Source organism: Sciurus vulgaris (genome assembly GCF_902686455.1).
Source record: "Sciurus vulgaris genome assembly, chromosome: 13".
Taxonomy (NCBI): domain Eukaryota; kingdom Metazoa; phylum Chordata; class Mammalia; order Rodentia; family Sciuridae; genus Sciurus; species Sciurus vulgaris.
Genome location: NC_136474.1, coordinates 23,891,441 through 23,907,990, shown reverse-complemented (window position 1 = coordinate 23,907,990; position 16,550 = coordinate 23,891,441). Strand labels below are relative to the sequence as shown.

General features: G+C 44.0%; 1 long non-coding RNA gene across 11 annotated transcripts in view; it reads right to left on the bottom strand.

Moving 5' to 3' along the window:
• Nucleotides 1-16,550, bottom strand: part of LOC306643320 — a 135,779-nt gene that overhangs the window by 84,519 nt on the left and 34,710 nt on the right. The window contains exon 1 of one of the 11 annotated variants that reach the window (XR_013758901.1): nucleotides 9,623-10,175. The exons of the other annotated variants lie outside the window; for them this stretch is intronic. This is a non-coding gene — a long non-coding RNA (uncharacterized lncRNA). Of the gene's footprint in view, nucleotides 1-9,622; nucleotides 10,176-16,550 lie in introns of those variants that run through there. 11 annotated transcript variants of the gene reach the window in all.

Genomic DNA, 16,550 nt, shown 5'->3' with positions numbered 1-16,550 from the left:
AGACAATGGCTGCCTTGCCTGGGACCCCCTATGGCTGAGAGAGCTTCAGCATGCCTTCCTTCTCCTGGAGGGGCACTACTGCTATCATGGGAACTCCACCCTCATGACCTCATTAAAATCCTAAGAACCACTGAAGCCACAATCTCCAAATACCATCACCTTGGAGGTTAGGGCATTCACAAATGAATTCTGGAGGACAAAAACATTCATGTCAAAATACACAACATCAAGAACTCAAGGGAAAGTCACACTGAAGTAGAATATTTGGTGTTGTCTCTAGTGTATGACAGCATGTCCTGGATGCACGGAGCCCACATTGGGTGGTGGATATGTCCAGGCAGAGGAGGCAAAGGCAAGGTGTGTGTTGGGCCAGGTCAGCTGGCAATGGAGCACGGGTTGTGGATTGTGACTGGTCCTGAGGAATCCCAGCCCAGTGCTTTAGCCCCTATCTAAACTGAAGCCTACCATGACTCTGGAGGAGGCACTGTGGAGGGGTCTGCAGGAATGTCAACACACAAACAACTCTGACCAGATGATCTTCTATGGAGAGGGCGGAAAAGTACATCGGAGATCTGGGTCTGGGCCTCAATGATAAAGAACATGGGTTACACAGTTGGATCTAGTGGGACTTGTCATTCATATCCAGCAAGGAGGGGCATCTGTTATCACAGGAAAAACCACTGAACACCTTGCTCTGCAAGAATTTGATCCCTCTTCCTGGAGGGCTGGGCATTCTCTAAGAGTTCCAGAAGCTGTGGCCTCAATGTTCTTAATTCCACCACTGCCTTGAGGTTCAGGTGCAGCGGAGTAAGCAGCTAAGCTCAGGGGGTCTCCTTCTACCATGAGGGCTGTGCAAGTGTACAAGTTTCACTACATTGGTGCTGGCCACCTGCCTGGGAAATGAACCATTTTACAAGCATATGGATCACCCCTGCTTATGAAAATTGCCACAACTACACCCTGAAGTTCCAGAAGACATGTGGAATTTGAAGAACAGGGTCAGGGAAAGTCAATGTCTCAAATGCTCTGAGCACGCATCTCTGGCCTTTTTGTCTTTGCTCCATGTAATCCTTGTCATTCAAACAAATAAACAAACGCAAAACAGCCCTCTTTGGAAGTAACCCAATTCTCTCAGCATAGCTTCGACTTTCTCACGACCTCTCCTGGGCCTGTCCTCTCAGTCCTTATTCCATGGTATACAGTCCCAACCACACTACACCAAGAGAAGCACAGGATCCATGATGTTCTCTTGCATAAGTTCTATCTTTGACCAGGTGCTCATGCTTGGTTTCCTTTGTGGTTCAGGAGAGGGACATGAGAAACCTAGAATAAGGAGGGGATACATAAAGGAATGTGCCTCGTTCACTTACATAAAGGAATGGACCAATATTCAGCATGGCCTTGCTGCATAGCTGGCTTAATAGAAGTACAAGGCCTAGCTTCCAGGGAAAGAAGTCACAGCACCCTTTGAAACTTCAAATAACAACACAATCAAGAAACACTCCTCCTATTGTCATGACTCGCCAGCTGCCAACTCAGATAGCCAGCCTCATCCTGGTCTGTGGAGTTCTTTCTTTGAATTCATGACAAAGAACCCAGGAAGAAGAAATTGATAGTGAGCTTCTGGGGTCTGCTTCAACATAGGAGGATTCGTTTCACATTTGAGAGGAGCAACACATCTTAGATACAGAGATCTGCACCATACACAGTCCTCACCTGCTAGCAGAAGCAGAAAAACTCCAGTCTCCACTGCTAGTACAAGTAGAGAATCAAGATTCAGCTTTCGGTTCCCAACCTGGGGCTTCTTTAGAAGGGAGAGTGAAACGGACCAACAAAACTATCTGCCCCCCTTCTTTTTCTGGAGTTATACCCATTTTAGAAATCTATCTCGCATCAAACTTAAGAAGCACGTGACACCCAGGCAAAATCAGATAGTGCAGCCACCAGTCTAAAGTCACAGGTGACAGACTTCTGGAGGAGGCCTGCTCAATCCCTTTCATCACCAATGCAGGCATATTGGTCAAGATGAGCTTCAGCTTCTCTCCGTGGAATAGAACCAGGTCAAAAGATCAGTTAGGGGTCGGCTTCTTTCTTCCACTTTCAGACTGACTTCACCCAATAATGCAAGAATCCCTCACCTGATGTATCTTGGATCCTAACACAAAGTCTTGGTCTGATTCAAGTCTGATCCAAGGTTTTTGGGAAAGAGGCAACCCAATAATCCCCAGAGAATGAGCCAGGAGATCTATTTCTCCTGTTCTCTTCTCTTCCTTCCCGCCCCAACCCACGAACTACATATGCCATATAGATTCAGGTTTCTGTTACCCTTGGAGCCCCAATGGTTCCAATAGAACCCATGGATGAGGTTTTTCAGAATTTTCAGGCCCTTCAGTGCCCCTTAGGTCCCAAAACCCATGCTGTCCCTGTTGAGTGCCCACCCGAAAAGAAGGTCCCCCTCTCTAGGTTTCCAAACCCTGTCAATTCAAAGAAAAATAAACAAATGCAATCTGAACAAAGACTCTCAAGCAATATAAGATCCAATATTTCCAGAAAATAGGATAGGAAGTCAGTGCTCCTAAGTATGAGAAGGATGGTAAATATACCAGGAAAGCCTAAAAACTTGTTCACAGCACTTGAGCCTCACGGACATGGCTCTCTCTTAGCATGCCTGAGTTCCTCCAGAACTCATGCAACCGGTAGACATGCAACCCTATCTATACTGCCTGCAGAATCAAGGGCAAAACAGTCCACAAAAGCCAGGGTATGTCACTTTAAGAGAGAAATGACACAGGAAAGGGATTTTTGGATCATGCACTGGTAAGGGCAATGAATCCAACCAGCCCAAATCCTATGAAGGCCTCAAAACGTGGTCACTCGGGTGTTGAAGATCACAGGTAGTTCTGTGTAGGGAACATTCCTCAAGCTTATCTGACAGCAGTCACTGACACCATGGTCTAAGTAAGCCAAACAGTCTGAACACAGAAACTGAGGTAATGGTAAAGACTCGCCATGGAATGAAGGTCTTTGCAGTTGCTGCGGCTGAGGTTGAACTGAGGGGAGGCCTCCTTCTGACATGCATCACAGAAAGCTGTGATGTGAGCTCGCCCATGCTGCCTTGCCTCACGCTGTGTGATGGAGCTTGCCATTACCCCAGTCCTTTGTCTCAGACCTCTTACTGGGCAGAATTGCTTAGGCATGCTTGGTTTGTTTACACCACCTGGACCCTCGACGTATAGTTCACCTATAGGCTGACTCTGTTATACTTTAACAAGCATGTTAACCTGATTGGATAATGTGTCTATATGTGTCCTGTGCAACCCTAAATAAAATTAGATCCGTGCCTTCAGAGCTCCATCTCTGATGCCTGGGCAAGCACGCTGGCTAAGGCTAGGCATCCTCATCCTCACCCTCAGCAAACCCGTCTCAGAACATCTACAGTTCTGAGAACTTTGTGTTGGTAAGATCAACTACTTCAACTGGCAGGATTCAAGGGGTGGTCGCCCATGGCTTTGAGGTCCACAGGAGATTGAGGGATGCCTCAATCTGGCTAGGATAAAGGAGGGAAGCCAAGGGATGCCTTCTTCCCCGTTTGTCTTTCAGATGGGTAACACTCCATCTGGCACAGGGACTCTCCTAAGAAGCATTCTCCGAAACACTGGGATTCCTTTGACACTCAGGCCCTAAAGAAGAAGTTTCTGATATTTTTCTGTACCCAAGCTTGGCCTGAGTAGCAGTTGGGTGATGGGGAAAATGGCCCTGTAAGGGAAGTATAAACGGTAACACCATTTGACACTTAAGATCATAAAAGGAAGGGAAAAAATGGTCACAGGTAGCCTCTACACAAGCTGTTTTTTGCCTGGAGACACAACCCCAAATTATGCAACCAATGTAGATTAGATGCTCCACTCTTGGCTACACTAACAGGCCGTAGGAAAGCACTTTCTCTCAGAGAATGATCAAGTACAGTAAAGCCTTTTTCTAAGCCCATGTGCCCTCCTTTCTCAGGGTTTGCAACAAAGTCCTCACATCCCAAGGGAACACAAAACCAGGAGGAAAACATTCTGGTCCCCTTCCTACCCCTGTGAGCCACAGGAGAGTGTCCATAAAGACTCATTATGGTACAGGTCACTTTTTCTCTACAAGACTTGAGACTGACTTAGTGAGATTCTCAGATGATACTGATATGAAAAATATACAGAGAGGTTTCAGGGCCCTCACCAAATTTTGACCTAACCTAGAAAGACACAATGTTGTTCCTAACCAAATGCTCTCTACAACTGAACACTGGGATGTTTTACAGGCAGTTGAGACCTCTGGGCATGAGTGGTACACAGTGCAAGGCTCAGGAGAACTACTCCTTCCAAATGAAATCGACTCAGAAGAAACATACCCAACAGGGCAACAGGCAGTTCCCTAGGAGGACCCAAAATGGGATGCAGATAATCCCAGTGGGAAATGGAAGGGAAAGGACTTTCAGAACTGTGTGCTGAAGGGCTTAAGGAGAACCCATACTTAATCTCTTAATTAATACAGGGGGATGAAGAAACTTCCACAGTCTTTTTAAAAGGACTCAGGGCAGCACTAATTAAACATGGCTCAAGGGCCCCAGATTCCCCAGCATAAAAACTTAAAAAACAAATTCATAACTCAGTAAGTTCCTGACATTAGGGAAAAAAATCAGTTACAGGAAAAGACAACCCTTGAGTTAGTGTCATAAAAATTGCCACTTTGGCTTTTACAATGGAGAACAGGAGGTGGAGGAGGAGGAGGAAGGAAGGGAGCGAGGGAGGGAAGAAGGGAGTTGAGAGAAAGGACAAAAGAAAGGCAGCTGCCCTTGTGGCACTGCTGTAGACGGCTAATTCCAGAGGACAAGTTCTCTGAAGTGGTGTGGCTCCCTCCATAGCCTGCTACAACTGTGGCCAGAAGCGACATTTCAAGAAAAACTGCTTGTGAAACCAGGGGAAGCCACCAACACCTATCCTGTCAGTGAAGGGGATCACAGGTTGGCCTGCACTCAGAGGCAAAGGCCCCAGGGGACAAATCCCTCACTTCAGAAGGTCCAACAGTAGGAGGCGTGGGGCCCGGAGAATCCGGCTTAGGCTCCTAACTACTCAGACTTATTTCCAGACAGGAACCCCACACGACCTTGACTGTTGAGGGAAGGGTAATTCATCTCACTCTTGATGCTGGAGTCACTTTTTCTGAACTCCTCAAACCCAGGACTCCTTTCCTCTCACTATGCGACCACAAGGGGAGTGTCAGGAAAGCCTGTGACTGGATATTTCTCCCAACTGCTCAGCTGCTCTGGGGATGAGCTCCTCTTCTCACATGCCTTTTTGATGATGCCTGAAAGTCCCACTCCCCTTGTGGAAAGAGATATTTTGACCTGTCTAGGCACCACACTTCTCATGACACCAGAACGGGTACTTTGTCTGCCCCTAGGACAAACTGGGATTAACTTAGAAGCCTGGGCCACACAGTGGAAAACAGGTGCAGCACTCGGACCTGCTCCTGTCCAGATCCATCTCAAAGGTCCTCTGTCCCTTCCACACCAGAAAAGAGTATCCCCAGAAACCAGAGACTAAAGCATGGTTACCAGCTGTAGTAGGTAACTTAAAGGGACAGGGCCTCTTAAGACACTGTACAGTCCATGTAATAAACCCACTGGAAGACCAATGGGGAATGGAGGCTAGTACAGGACCTCAGATCAGTAAATGAGGCAGCGGTTCCCATACATCCCATGGTCCCCAATCCTTGCACCTTGTTTAAACATTCCAATTGGTTCAGTTGTACACTTAAAAGATGCATTTTTCTGTATACCTCTGCATGCAGATCCTCAAAAGGTTGTTTGGAGAATCTCTCTGACAAGTCCACCTAATTAACCTTAAATGTTCAGCCCCTGCCTCAGGAGGACCTGGGGCTTTCAGGCCGGCACCACAGTGAGCTGGGGCAAGCCGATATGTCACCTTGCAGCAACCCAACCTATGCCCATTGCCGAACTTTCCCCAACCCTAATTAGCATAAGCTTCGATCAGTAGCATTGGTTCTTCTTCCAATTAATAAAGACAATAATGTTTTTTTTCCCTCAGGAAACAATGAAGTTGAACCAATAGCAATCACAGATGCAAGAGAGAATTTCTGACTAGCAACCCCGTATTTTAATAAATACTAAAGGAACTTTGCAGTGTGGAATAAAATGTTGCCAAGTAGTCAATTTCACAGGGTGAAATAAGGAATAAGAAGTGACACATTAAGATGTCATAAAACAGTGCATGAATGCTTCTTCTCTTTACTGAATTCAAAAGATTTAAAGATGTATAAAGTTGTGAAGCATTTGGTTGATGTCTTTCTATGATCGTTAACCAGACAGCTGTTGGTAGTTGCTGGCTCAGGGTGCCAGGAACACTATGCGGAGACCCGTTAATGCTACAGTCTGAGAGTCACTGGCACTCAAACCTCAGAGCTGCTAATATTAAGAGACCTGGTTGTACTTCGCCTAAATATCTTCTAAATGATTGCATCTAAATGGACCCAAACAAGCCTAAGATGTATGAGTCTCTGTTCTCTCCTGATGCTAATTCTGAATTTCATTCCTGCCCCATATATACCAAGACATGTTGGCTTTTAATGCTTTGTGGTGAGCAACATGAAGACAGGGCACTCAGAGAACAACTTCCTCTGTAAGCAGTCAAAACAAGTGTTCACACAGGTTTACTCATCTGAGAGTTCTTCAAGTTCTTCAAAATAATGTTCCCTCTTCACATCACCATGTGCACCCACATCTACCTGGAACAGGCCACACTTTCTCCCAGCGCTGCACTTGGTACGCACTTCTCAATCTGAGCCTCAGGACCCTCTTCTATGTGTCTACATTTCTTCCTTATTCACTTTCCCTTATCCCGTGTACTGAAGGTCTATTACCTCTTGCAATTCTCTTTTACACTTTCCGTAGTTATTCTTCCTTCACTTAAGTAACTTCACATAAACATTTGCACATGTGTGTAGTTATATATATGTGTGTGTATTTACTACATACATGTTTTAATTCAAATTACTAGTGTAACGTTTGTCTGGTTATATCCTGAATGATATTCCTGACAGAGTAGTGATCCTATTGGGGTGGATTTATTCCTAGATACCATGAGTATGCCATGGAATCAGGGAGAGTGAATAAGGAATAACTGGAGGAATATGGAGAATTTTGTGAGTTTCTTTAAATCAAAATAGCCCCCAGTCTAGATTAATATATCTTTGAGAATTAAAAGAACCCCTGTGTTCCCAACTATCAATGTGCAGTAATCTGAACAAGAAACCTGATTACTCTAAGGAAGATAAGGGCATATTGTTCTGATGTCTACTTAAGAAAAGGCCATGGAGAGTTCATTGGATGTCTTGTGATTAAGCCACAGATCTGCAGCTGTTATCAGATGTAATAAACTCAGAGAATTTTACGGGAAACCAATATGATTCTGCATGTCCTAACTCTGCAAGGTCCAAGCCTGGGAAACCTGGCAGTGGTACTTAGGACCCAGCAGAACCTTCTAGACAGGGGGAAAAACAAGCCAAATATAACTTACCGGCCCAGAATCCTCTGGCTTCTGGTCTTGGGGATATGTCCCTGGGCAATACTGTTAAGCTTGGCAAGGTCTGGCAGGTAGGGAGAGCTTTTCCTTGCTGGGGTGGTGTTTTGTGAAATCCCCACGTTCCACATCACAACCAAGCTGAAGGGGTCATAAGTGTTTTAATGGACAATTAAAGAACCGGATGGGAAGGGACTAGATCCTCCATCCTGGATTACGCATCTCATGAGGGCAGTCTGTGGTTTTAATGCAGTAATTTCCCATGGGGGCACATCTCATTTACACCATGTTTTGGATGGGGCTGTTCACTCTCTTCTGTGGTGGCCTCCTCTTTTACAATTATTAACACTCGTGTCTCTGTAGAGGGCTTTGCACGGGTCTTCCATTCCCCTCAACCCCTTCCCATATATTCAATTCTATGACACTAGAGGCTATTAAACAACAAGGTGTGGGAGAACATCGTATTTCTATTCATTAGTTATTTCAATATCGTAGACAACGGTATTTGTGTTCTCATTCCTTAACATCACCTAATATACTTTTACAATATCTGACTGTCATTCACTTTTTGAAACTAAACTAACTTAATCATTTGCTTCCTTTTACAAATATATATTCTTACCCCACGTACATATATGACTATACCACTGGTGGTATTCTACATCACGTATAACCAGAAGAATGAGAAATTATACTCCATTATATACGATGTATCAAAGGGCATTCTACTGTCCTGTATAACTAATTAAAACAAACAAAAAAAAAATGATAGGAAAAGAGGAGGCCATGGATTTCTCAGAGGGCAGACCCAAGAGCCATGCAAAAACAGTGAGATGAGCCATAATGTGAGGGAACTGTTGTCAAATCAAGAAACAAAATATCTGACCTGAGACATTTTAAGAGTGTTGCTGGGCAGGTATTTTAATCTTAACTGCCTCACTACATTAGTCAGCTTTCTGTGGCCTTTGACAGACTATATAAGAAAAACAAATGATGAGGAAGAAAAGTTTCCTTTGAAGGTTTCAGAGACCTCTTTCCATGTCTCATTGGTTAGCTGCATTGGTTTGCAGACTCCAGCAAGGCACAACACCATGGCAGGGATCAGATTCTGGAGTACTGCTGCCCACCTCGTGGCAGTCAGGAAGTAGACAGCATGAGGCCAGGGTCCCAATATCCCCCTCAACAGCATGTCCACAACAGTGTAACCTCCATCCAGGAGGCTCCACTTCCTACAGGTCCCATCACCTCTCAATATTGCCACAGGCCGGTGAGGAAATACCTTAGTATCCTTTTGTGAATGTTTAAGATCCAAATCACAACACACACCTCATTCTATTCAACACACGCCTCTTCTGCATTGGGCTGCACATGCCTAACCCCACATGCTTGTGTTGTTAGGAAACTGCTATTTGTAATCCATGACTGATTTCGCTGGAGTCAAATTGGGTCTCACACGAGGACTGGTGTGAATCACAGAGAGATACTGGAGTTTGACTTCATTCTGGCAGTAGATCAACTGGTTGTTTATTTTGGGGAGGGATAAGCACATTCCATTCAAGGGTGGAAGAGTGAGCCAACTACAAGGGGTACTTGTTCAGTTTATCTGTCGGTTCTCTGCTTCTCAGGCACCTATCAGAACGGCCTTTCCTGAACTTCTCTGAAGATTAGATTGACTGTGTGCTTGAGTTTCAGCCACACTTTGCTGCTTGTCCACCGTGGAACATACTGTATTCTATAAGATCATTAAATGTTACTGTAATAGTTAATTTAATGTACTGATTTGGCTAGGCACCAGTGCCCAGCAGTTTTGCTCGAACATCAGTTACATGTTACTGTGAAAGTTTTTCTTTGGGGTAGGGTGGTAGTTAATATTTCCATTCAGTTGACTTTCATATTTCCCCATTGTCATTGGACATGACACATTTATTTATTCATTTATTTATTTATATGTGGTGCTGCGAATTGAACCCAGTGCCTCACATATGCTAGGCAAGTGCTACAACCCCAGCCCCAGTCAGTGGACTTTAAATAGAACAGATTACCCTCCAATGTGGGAAGTCCTCAGACAATCAGTTCAAAAGCTTAAGAGAACCGACTGACATCTCTTGGGAAGAATTCTGCCAGAAGACTGCCCTCAAAGGTGACGTGCAACATCAATTCCTCCCTGGGTCTTCAGTTGCCTGACAGGTCCTGCAGAATTCAAATTCACCAGCCTAAAACACCACAATCACAGGATTCAAATCTTTACAATAAATCTGTCCATGTTCTATCTACACCTCTCTCTCTCTCTCTCTCTCTCTCTCTCTCTCTCTCTCTCTCTCTCTCTCACACACACACACACACACACACACACACACACACACTATTATTGTGTCTCTGAAAATGTGAATTGTAACCTAGTTCCTCAGAGAAAGGACTACATGGACATCTTCAAAACCTGACATAAAAGTGAAATATAAGACTAGATCCATTTTTTATGTCGGAATACAAAATATTTTACAAAAATCAACTCAAATGAATCTTTGAAAATGCTATAGGAAAAAACAGATGCAACAATTCAAGACATAGGCCCAGGAAGAAGGATGGCTGTACTCTTCAGTTCACAGAGGAAGAAATGGGAATGCTGCTTACGTAAGTGATGAAGGACTGAGGAAAATCATTATAATCCAATATGGGACATCAGAGACTCAGACCCAGAAATTATGGTGTTATGAACAGAGAATGGGAAAGAATACATCACAGCCAAGCCAGCCCTGGCAGCAAAGCCAGGGCAGCAGGGGCACCCAGTCACTGCAGAGGGGAAGGACAGCACAACGGGAAAGGGAAACACAGCACATAAATTTTGCACATGAACCCATGTAGAAGACAGTGTGAATTTAGCTGAGACTGAGGCCACCCAGCAAGCTGGTATTTGAAAAGTGCACCTAAACCTCAGGGAGAGATCCGGCTTCAGGTGTTAATGTTGTATCTGGCTGTGCTGAGAACCCAAGAGACCATAGCAAATATTTCCACACTATCCTGGCCTCTGCTTACCCAGTGGCCTACGATGTACCATGCAGAGATGGTGACTGAAACAATTTCAAACTCTGGTAAAAAGGATCTTGCCTCAAAATGAGGGTGAGCGGGGAACTGAGAAAGATTAAAAGTTAGAACAAATGTTGTGATTTCTGAGTCACTTCTCAAAGCCTACGAACATTTCAGAAGATAAGATATATCCCCCCCACTTCCAGCACATGCACTGAGGCCCTAAGAAGGAGCATTCTAACAGAGATTTTCTGGCACCATTGGAGGGAGACTCTACACACAGGTTTCCCTAATAAATTTGATTACCTTCCAACACAGGTGATAACAATCCATGTCCAATATCTAGAAATCCAGAAAAATAGTCTCTAATTCCAAACCTCAGCAAGAAAGCAAACCCAAACACAGAAACACACACATACCAGTTCCTAAGGAGCAACTAGGCAGTAAGCCTTGAATCCTCTGCACCCCAAAATTAAATCAGTAAGAGAATAGCTGACCAGAGAGCTCTATACTATTTCATGGAAATTTTAATTGTTTTAATACCTAATGTCTCAACCTATTCATGCACATCACTCCCATTGTTCACCTTGAGCAGTAGATACGTGGACAACATTCTCAAAACGTTTTGTAAAGGTTTATTAGAATGTGGCTTTGTTCTGAAGTGGTTTCAGTCACTAGAAATTAGTGTCTTTCATCAAACGAGTTCTAATGATGACAGTTCAGGTTCACATTGTAAGGAAGAATTGACAATTTGATATTTGCCCAGTCCAGTTGCCTTAAAAAGGAAAAAAAAAATTGATTATCAGAGAGAACATTTGGTGTTTGGTGTTTAGGGGTTTGCTTATTTCACTTAGTATGATAATCTCCAGTTCCGTCTATATACCAGCAAATGCCATAATTGCATTCTTTATGGCTGTGTACTAATCCATTCTGTATTTGTACATTTTCTTTATCCATTCATCTGTTGAAGGGACACGAGGTTGGTTCCATAGCTTATTGTTCATAGTTACTGTCCATAGCTTATTATTCATAGTTATTGTGAATTGAGCTGCTACAAATATTGATGTGGCTGAGTCCCTGTAATATTCTGATTTTAAGTTCTTTGGGTATATGCCAAGGAGAGGGATACAGGTATGCTCCATGTATGCATGATAAGTCAAAATGCATTCTACTGTCATGAATAACTAAAAAGAATAAAAAAGATTTAAAAAAGAGAAAACAGCTCAATAAAAAGTCCCTTGTAGCCGGGCGCAGTGACCCACTCCTGTAATCCTGATGGCTTAGGAGGCTGAGCAAGAGGATCGAGTTCAAAGCCAATCTCGGCAACTCAGTGAGACCCCATTCTCTGTATAAAATATTAAAAAGGGTTGGGGACGTGTCTCAGTGGTTAAGCAACCCTAGGTTCAATCCCTGGTACAAAAGAAAAAAAAAAAAAAAAAAGTACCCCGTATACAAGAAGAACTATCCATCCCAGCAGAAGCACCAGACTGCAAGTGAGAGAGGGAGCTAAAAACATGATATTCAGACAGGGTGGGGACCCTCATTGCTACAGTTCCATGTATAAAGTATCTGATGGGCCACACCCCATGTGGTCAAGCCTGTAAACAGTACATGATCAACATTCTAATTGGAGGGTGGCAGGGCCCATGATCACCAATTCTCTCACTCTGAATGGATGTAGAAACGCCCCACCCTAAAACTCATCAGCAATAGCTGTATAGGGACACATCCAGCAATACCAATAAATGCCTAGACAGCAGCAGCTCACCTGAGACCCATTTGGGACTCCAACCCTGTGGAAGCTTTACTTTCTCTCTGTTTAAAGAAAGAAATTCTGTCACCTAAACCTCTGTTGTTCATGGGTCTCATTCTGCTGATCTGCAAGGGTCTCAACTTGGATCCTTGGAAGGGGGAGTAAAACAGACCAAAGGAACTGTCACTTATGTTTTCTGGAGTTTTATACTCCTTTTAGAAAAAAAAAAAATTAAAAACTCATCTCTGTCCCAAGGAGTGGTACTGGGTACCTGTCAGCCAGTTAGAAGCTGTTAGTGGGGCCCCCATTCTAAAGACACTGGTAACAGGCTTAGTGGAGAAGGCTTGATCAATTTCCTTCTTCTCTGATGGTGAAGTATTGGTGAAGTTCTGCTTCATCTTCTCTGCAGAACACAAACCAGGTTGAACTGCGAACTTAGAGTGCCTGCCTCTTTCACTTTGTGACTGCCATGGTCCCATGGTGGAGGGTGCATCTTCTCAGATCCTGAGACCAAGTCTTGGTTTGATCTCAGGTCTTCAGGAAAGAGGTGACCCACTAATCCCCAAGAGTGTGAACCAAGAGGCCTGTGTCTCTTACTTTACTTCTATGCTGTAAATTCCTCTCCTCACCCTCTCTCATGCACCAGTAGACCCAGGTTCCTTGATAGGCTCCGGTGATATGCTTCAACTGTAGGATAAGGCTATGGGTAATTTTTGAGTCCTTGGACACCTTTTAGGACCCAAATACAACCATATTCCTCATAAACACCTCTAGGGATGGGGCCAATTGGGCAGGTTCTAGCCTCAATTCTCTAAGATAGATACACCCTAGGACCCAAGGTATAATACAATCTCATAGTCAATATGCCTTTTCTGGCAGAAGGAACATGATTGTTTTTCCTCCTTAACTGGAGACATCACCCAGAGCATTATCCAGCCTGCCTCCCTGTCCAGACTATGGAGAGGGCAGGGAGCATGGGGAGTTTGGGCTGTGCTTTGTCTTGTTGGAAGTGCTTTGTCTTGTGGCAAGAGTGGTGTTCAGGAATTATGTAAGGATTGTTTCAGGATGTGGATTTGAGAAAGGAGGTCGGCAAATACAAAGTTTCTGGGAGAATAATCATTTAGTACGGCCAGAGAATATAAAACTAAGGATTTAAACAAGTATAGAGTGTCTAAGAAAGCTGCAGATGGTTTTTGCAAAGTAAATTCCAAGCAGTTCTTGTGGGCGATCAAGTTGGGTCTGTTGGGTTTGTTATTGTTGAGGAGACTGTGTCTTAGGGGTTTGATGGCCACACCTGTTTTGGGATCTTTTGAATGTTGCTTCAGACTGGTTACTGTGTTGTTTTGTTGCGGTGTGGTTTATGCCCTAGATGTGTGTGGCTGCAGTTAAATGTACATCTGAGAGCTGGGTGTGTTTGTCTGGGAGGTTTGAGTGTTGATGTGGGCCTTTATGGAATGCGGGCTTCTATGGGCTTGGTACAGGCAGGATGGCTGCATTGCTTGGGTTAAGCCAGCACTGCAGATTGGACAGAGCTCTTGAGATTGCACGTTTGGTTCTCGGGTGTGTGCATGTCCCTGGTCACGTTTCCCTGGGGTGTCAGGTACATTGTGAAAGCCTAAGCTAACGGGCGATTGGTCAGTTATGCTGTGGTCATATGGGAGACACTGGAGCAGGTGTGAGTTCTTATTCTTTGGGACATGCTTTGCTTGAGCGGTGGAAGTCTGGTGGACAGAGGAGTTTGTGTTGATGAGAGCAGATTGGGGTTTTGGGAGGATCTTCTTAATTTGATACATGGAGGGCTGGGTTCCGGTTTGTGTCAGTGCACTGAAGTTTGACTTCAAGTAGCTTTTAAATAACTTCTCCAATGAGTGAGGTGCAATTATCCCTCCAAAACTATCAATATATTGGTAGGCTCCACACAGATAGCTCAGGGTTTACCATAACCCACAGGGATACAAAGGACACAGGACCATGCTGACAAGAGTGTCTAATCCCATAGGTCACAACCCTTTCCCATGGTTGCTCACGAGAAAGGAAAGGAACAGCAGCTTACACCTATCAGGAGGCAAAGGGAATAGCAGGGGATGCCTTGTTCTTTTCTTTTTTCTCTTACAGATGGGAAATACTCCCTCTGCTATGTTCAGCAGTTGAAATCACTTTGATCCACAAGCTCTAAAGAAGAAATGCCTGGTATTTTTCTGCACCCATGCCTGGCCCAAATATAAGCTGGGGGATAAAATGGCCTCCAAAGGGAAGCATAAACTACAACACCAACTTATAGTTAGACTTGTTTCATGAAAGGGAGGGAAAATGGGCAGAAGTCACTCTGGGTATGCATTTTGCCTTTTGTGCCCCAAATGGCAAATTTGCTTGCTCCCTAGCTGCCTGCCGGACATCTGTCTGTAATGTGGGCTGCACGAGCAAGTGCCCCAACCAGTTCAAGACCAGAGAAAAGGGCTGGGGAGATAGCTCAGTCGATAGAGTGCTTGCCTTGTAAGCACAAGGCCCTGGGTTCGATCCCCAGCACTGCGAAAAGAAGAAGGAAAAAAAAAAAAAAAAAAAAAAAAGGCCAGAGAGAAAGCATCACTATTAAATCCAAGTCACTATTGGAAATAAATGGCCGCTTCTTCCTATACTTAGGATTCTTATCTTTTAGTGAGCTCCTACCTACATGCTAGAGAAAGGGGTTCACAAAGGAAAAGCAATCTGGAAAGGCTCACTGCACCAAGGCTGCAGACCATTGGAAGAAGCTTACAAGGTACAAATTCTGCTTTGGGGGCAATGTAGCAGGTCTTATGCCAAATTCTGAGAGACTTGAAGAGAACCACTTGTTCTTAGGCTTCAATTTATCCCTCCCTGTAAGGCCTCCTTCTGTTCTAAAAGTAATGCCTCCAGTCTCTCAGCAGGACGGAGTTCAGTTCTCTAAACAGTACCAACATCACCACTGCCCAAGGATTACTATGTTCCTCTCAAAAATTATTTCTTTATATAAAGAGAAATTGGGAAAATTACCCCATTCCCAGTAGGCTCTAAAAAGTAAAGTACTTGGGAGCCAATATAATAAAAGAGGTGGCAGACATCTACAATCAAAACTATAGAACACTAAAGAAAGAAATTGAAGAAGACCTTAGAAGATGGAAAGATCTCCCATGCCCTTGGATTGGCATAGTTAATATTGTCAAACGTTAATATGTCAAAATGACACTCTTCATAGAATTAGAAAAAGCAATTTTGAAATTCATTTGGCAAAAATAAGAGATCCGTAATAGCAGAAGCAATCCTTGGCAAAGAAAAAAAAAAAAAAAAAAAAAGTGAAGCAGGAGGCATCACAATACCAGACCTTCAATTTATCCCTCCCTGTAAGGCCTCCTTGTGTTCGAAAAATAATGCCTCCAATCTTTCAGCAAGATGGAGTTCAGTGTCGTTTAACAGTACTGATCTCCCTATTGCCCCATGCTTACTAGTTTCCTCCCAAAAATTCATTTTGAAAATGCGTATTTTTTGATTCTTGGCCAAAATGATATCTCCAGATTAAGATATAACATGGTTTTATTTAGGAAAGGCTCCAGGCCTTTCAGTGAAAACCCCCTAACTTACCTTTTCCAATGGGTTCAAATAAATCTGGAGACAGAGAGTTAGTTTTCATTGTGGAGATAGGGCATATATTTCCTTGCCACCAGTGTGGAGAGGCCACAGCTTGTTGGCCTACGTGGCCCGGGAACTTCAATAGCACCAAGGCTGACAAAGATGCATCGGGTACATAAAATCTATCTAGAATCAAAAGGGTAATACTTGCATCTCTCAGAACATTGATAACTTTAATATGAGGGATAGTGGACAACACAGGGACAGCTGTTAGAGGAACCTCTGTACATCTCTATGCCCAGCTCCTTAAGGCACTCAGGGAAACCACTGCAGGGGGAGACAAAAACTAACCCAGCAGGTAGATTCCTGGTAGGAGAGGTCCTACAAAATCACCCAGGCTCTGCAACTTTTGACCACCAATGCTGGGGGAAACTGTCACTTTGCAAGGAGAATGTTGCTTTTATGGGAAGAATTCTTGAGTTAAGCTCATTGACAAAAAACTCCAATCAGATTGTAACACATAAAGAAGAGCTTTCCAATTGGTGGACACTCCTGTGGGAACAACTCCTTCCACAGCTTGTGGCCCTTACTTGCCCTCTTAGGCATGG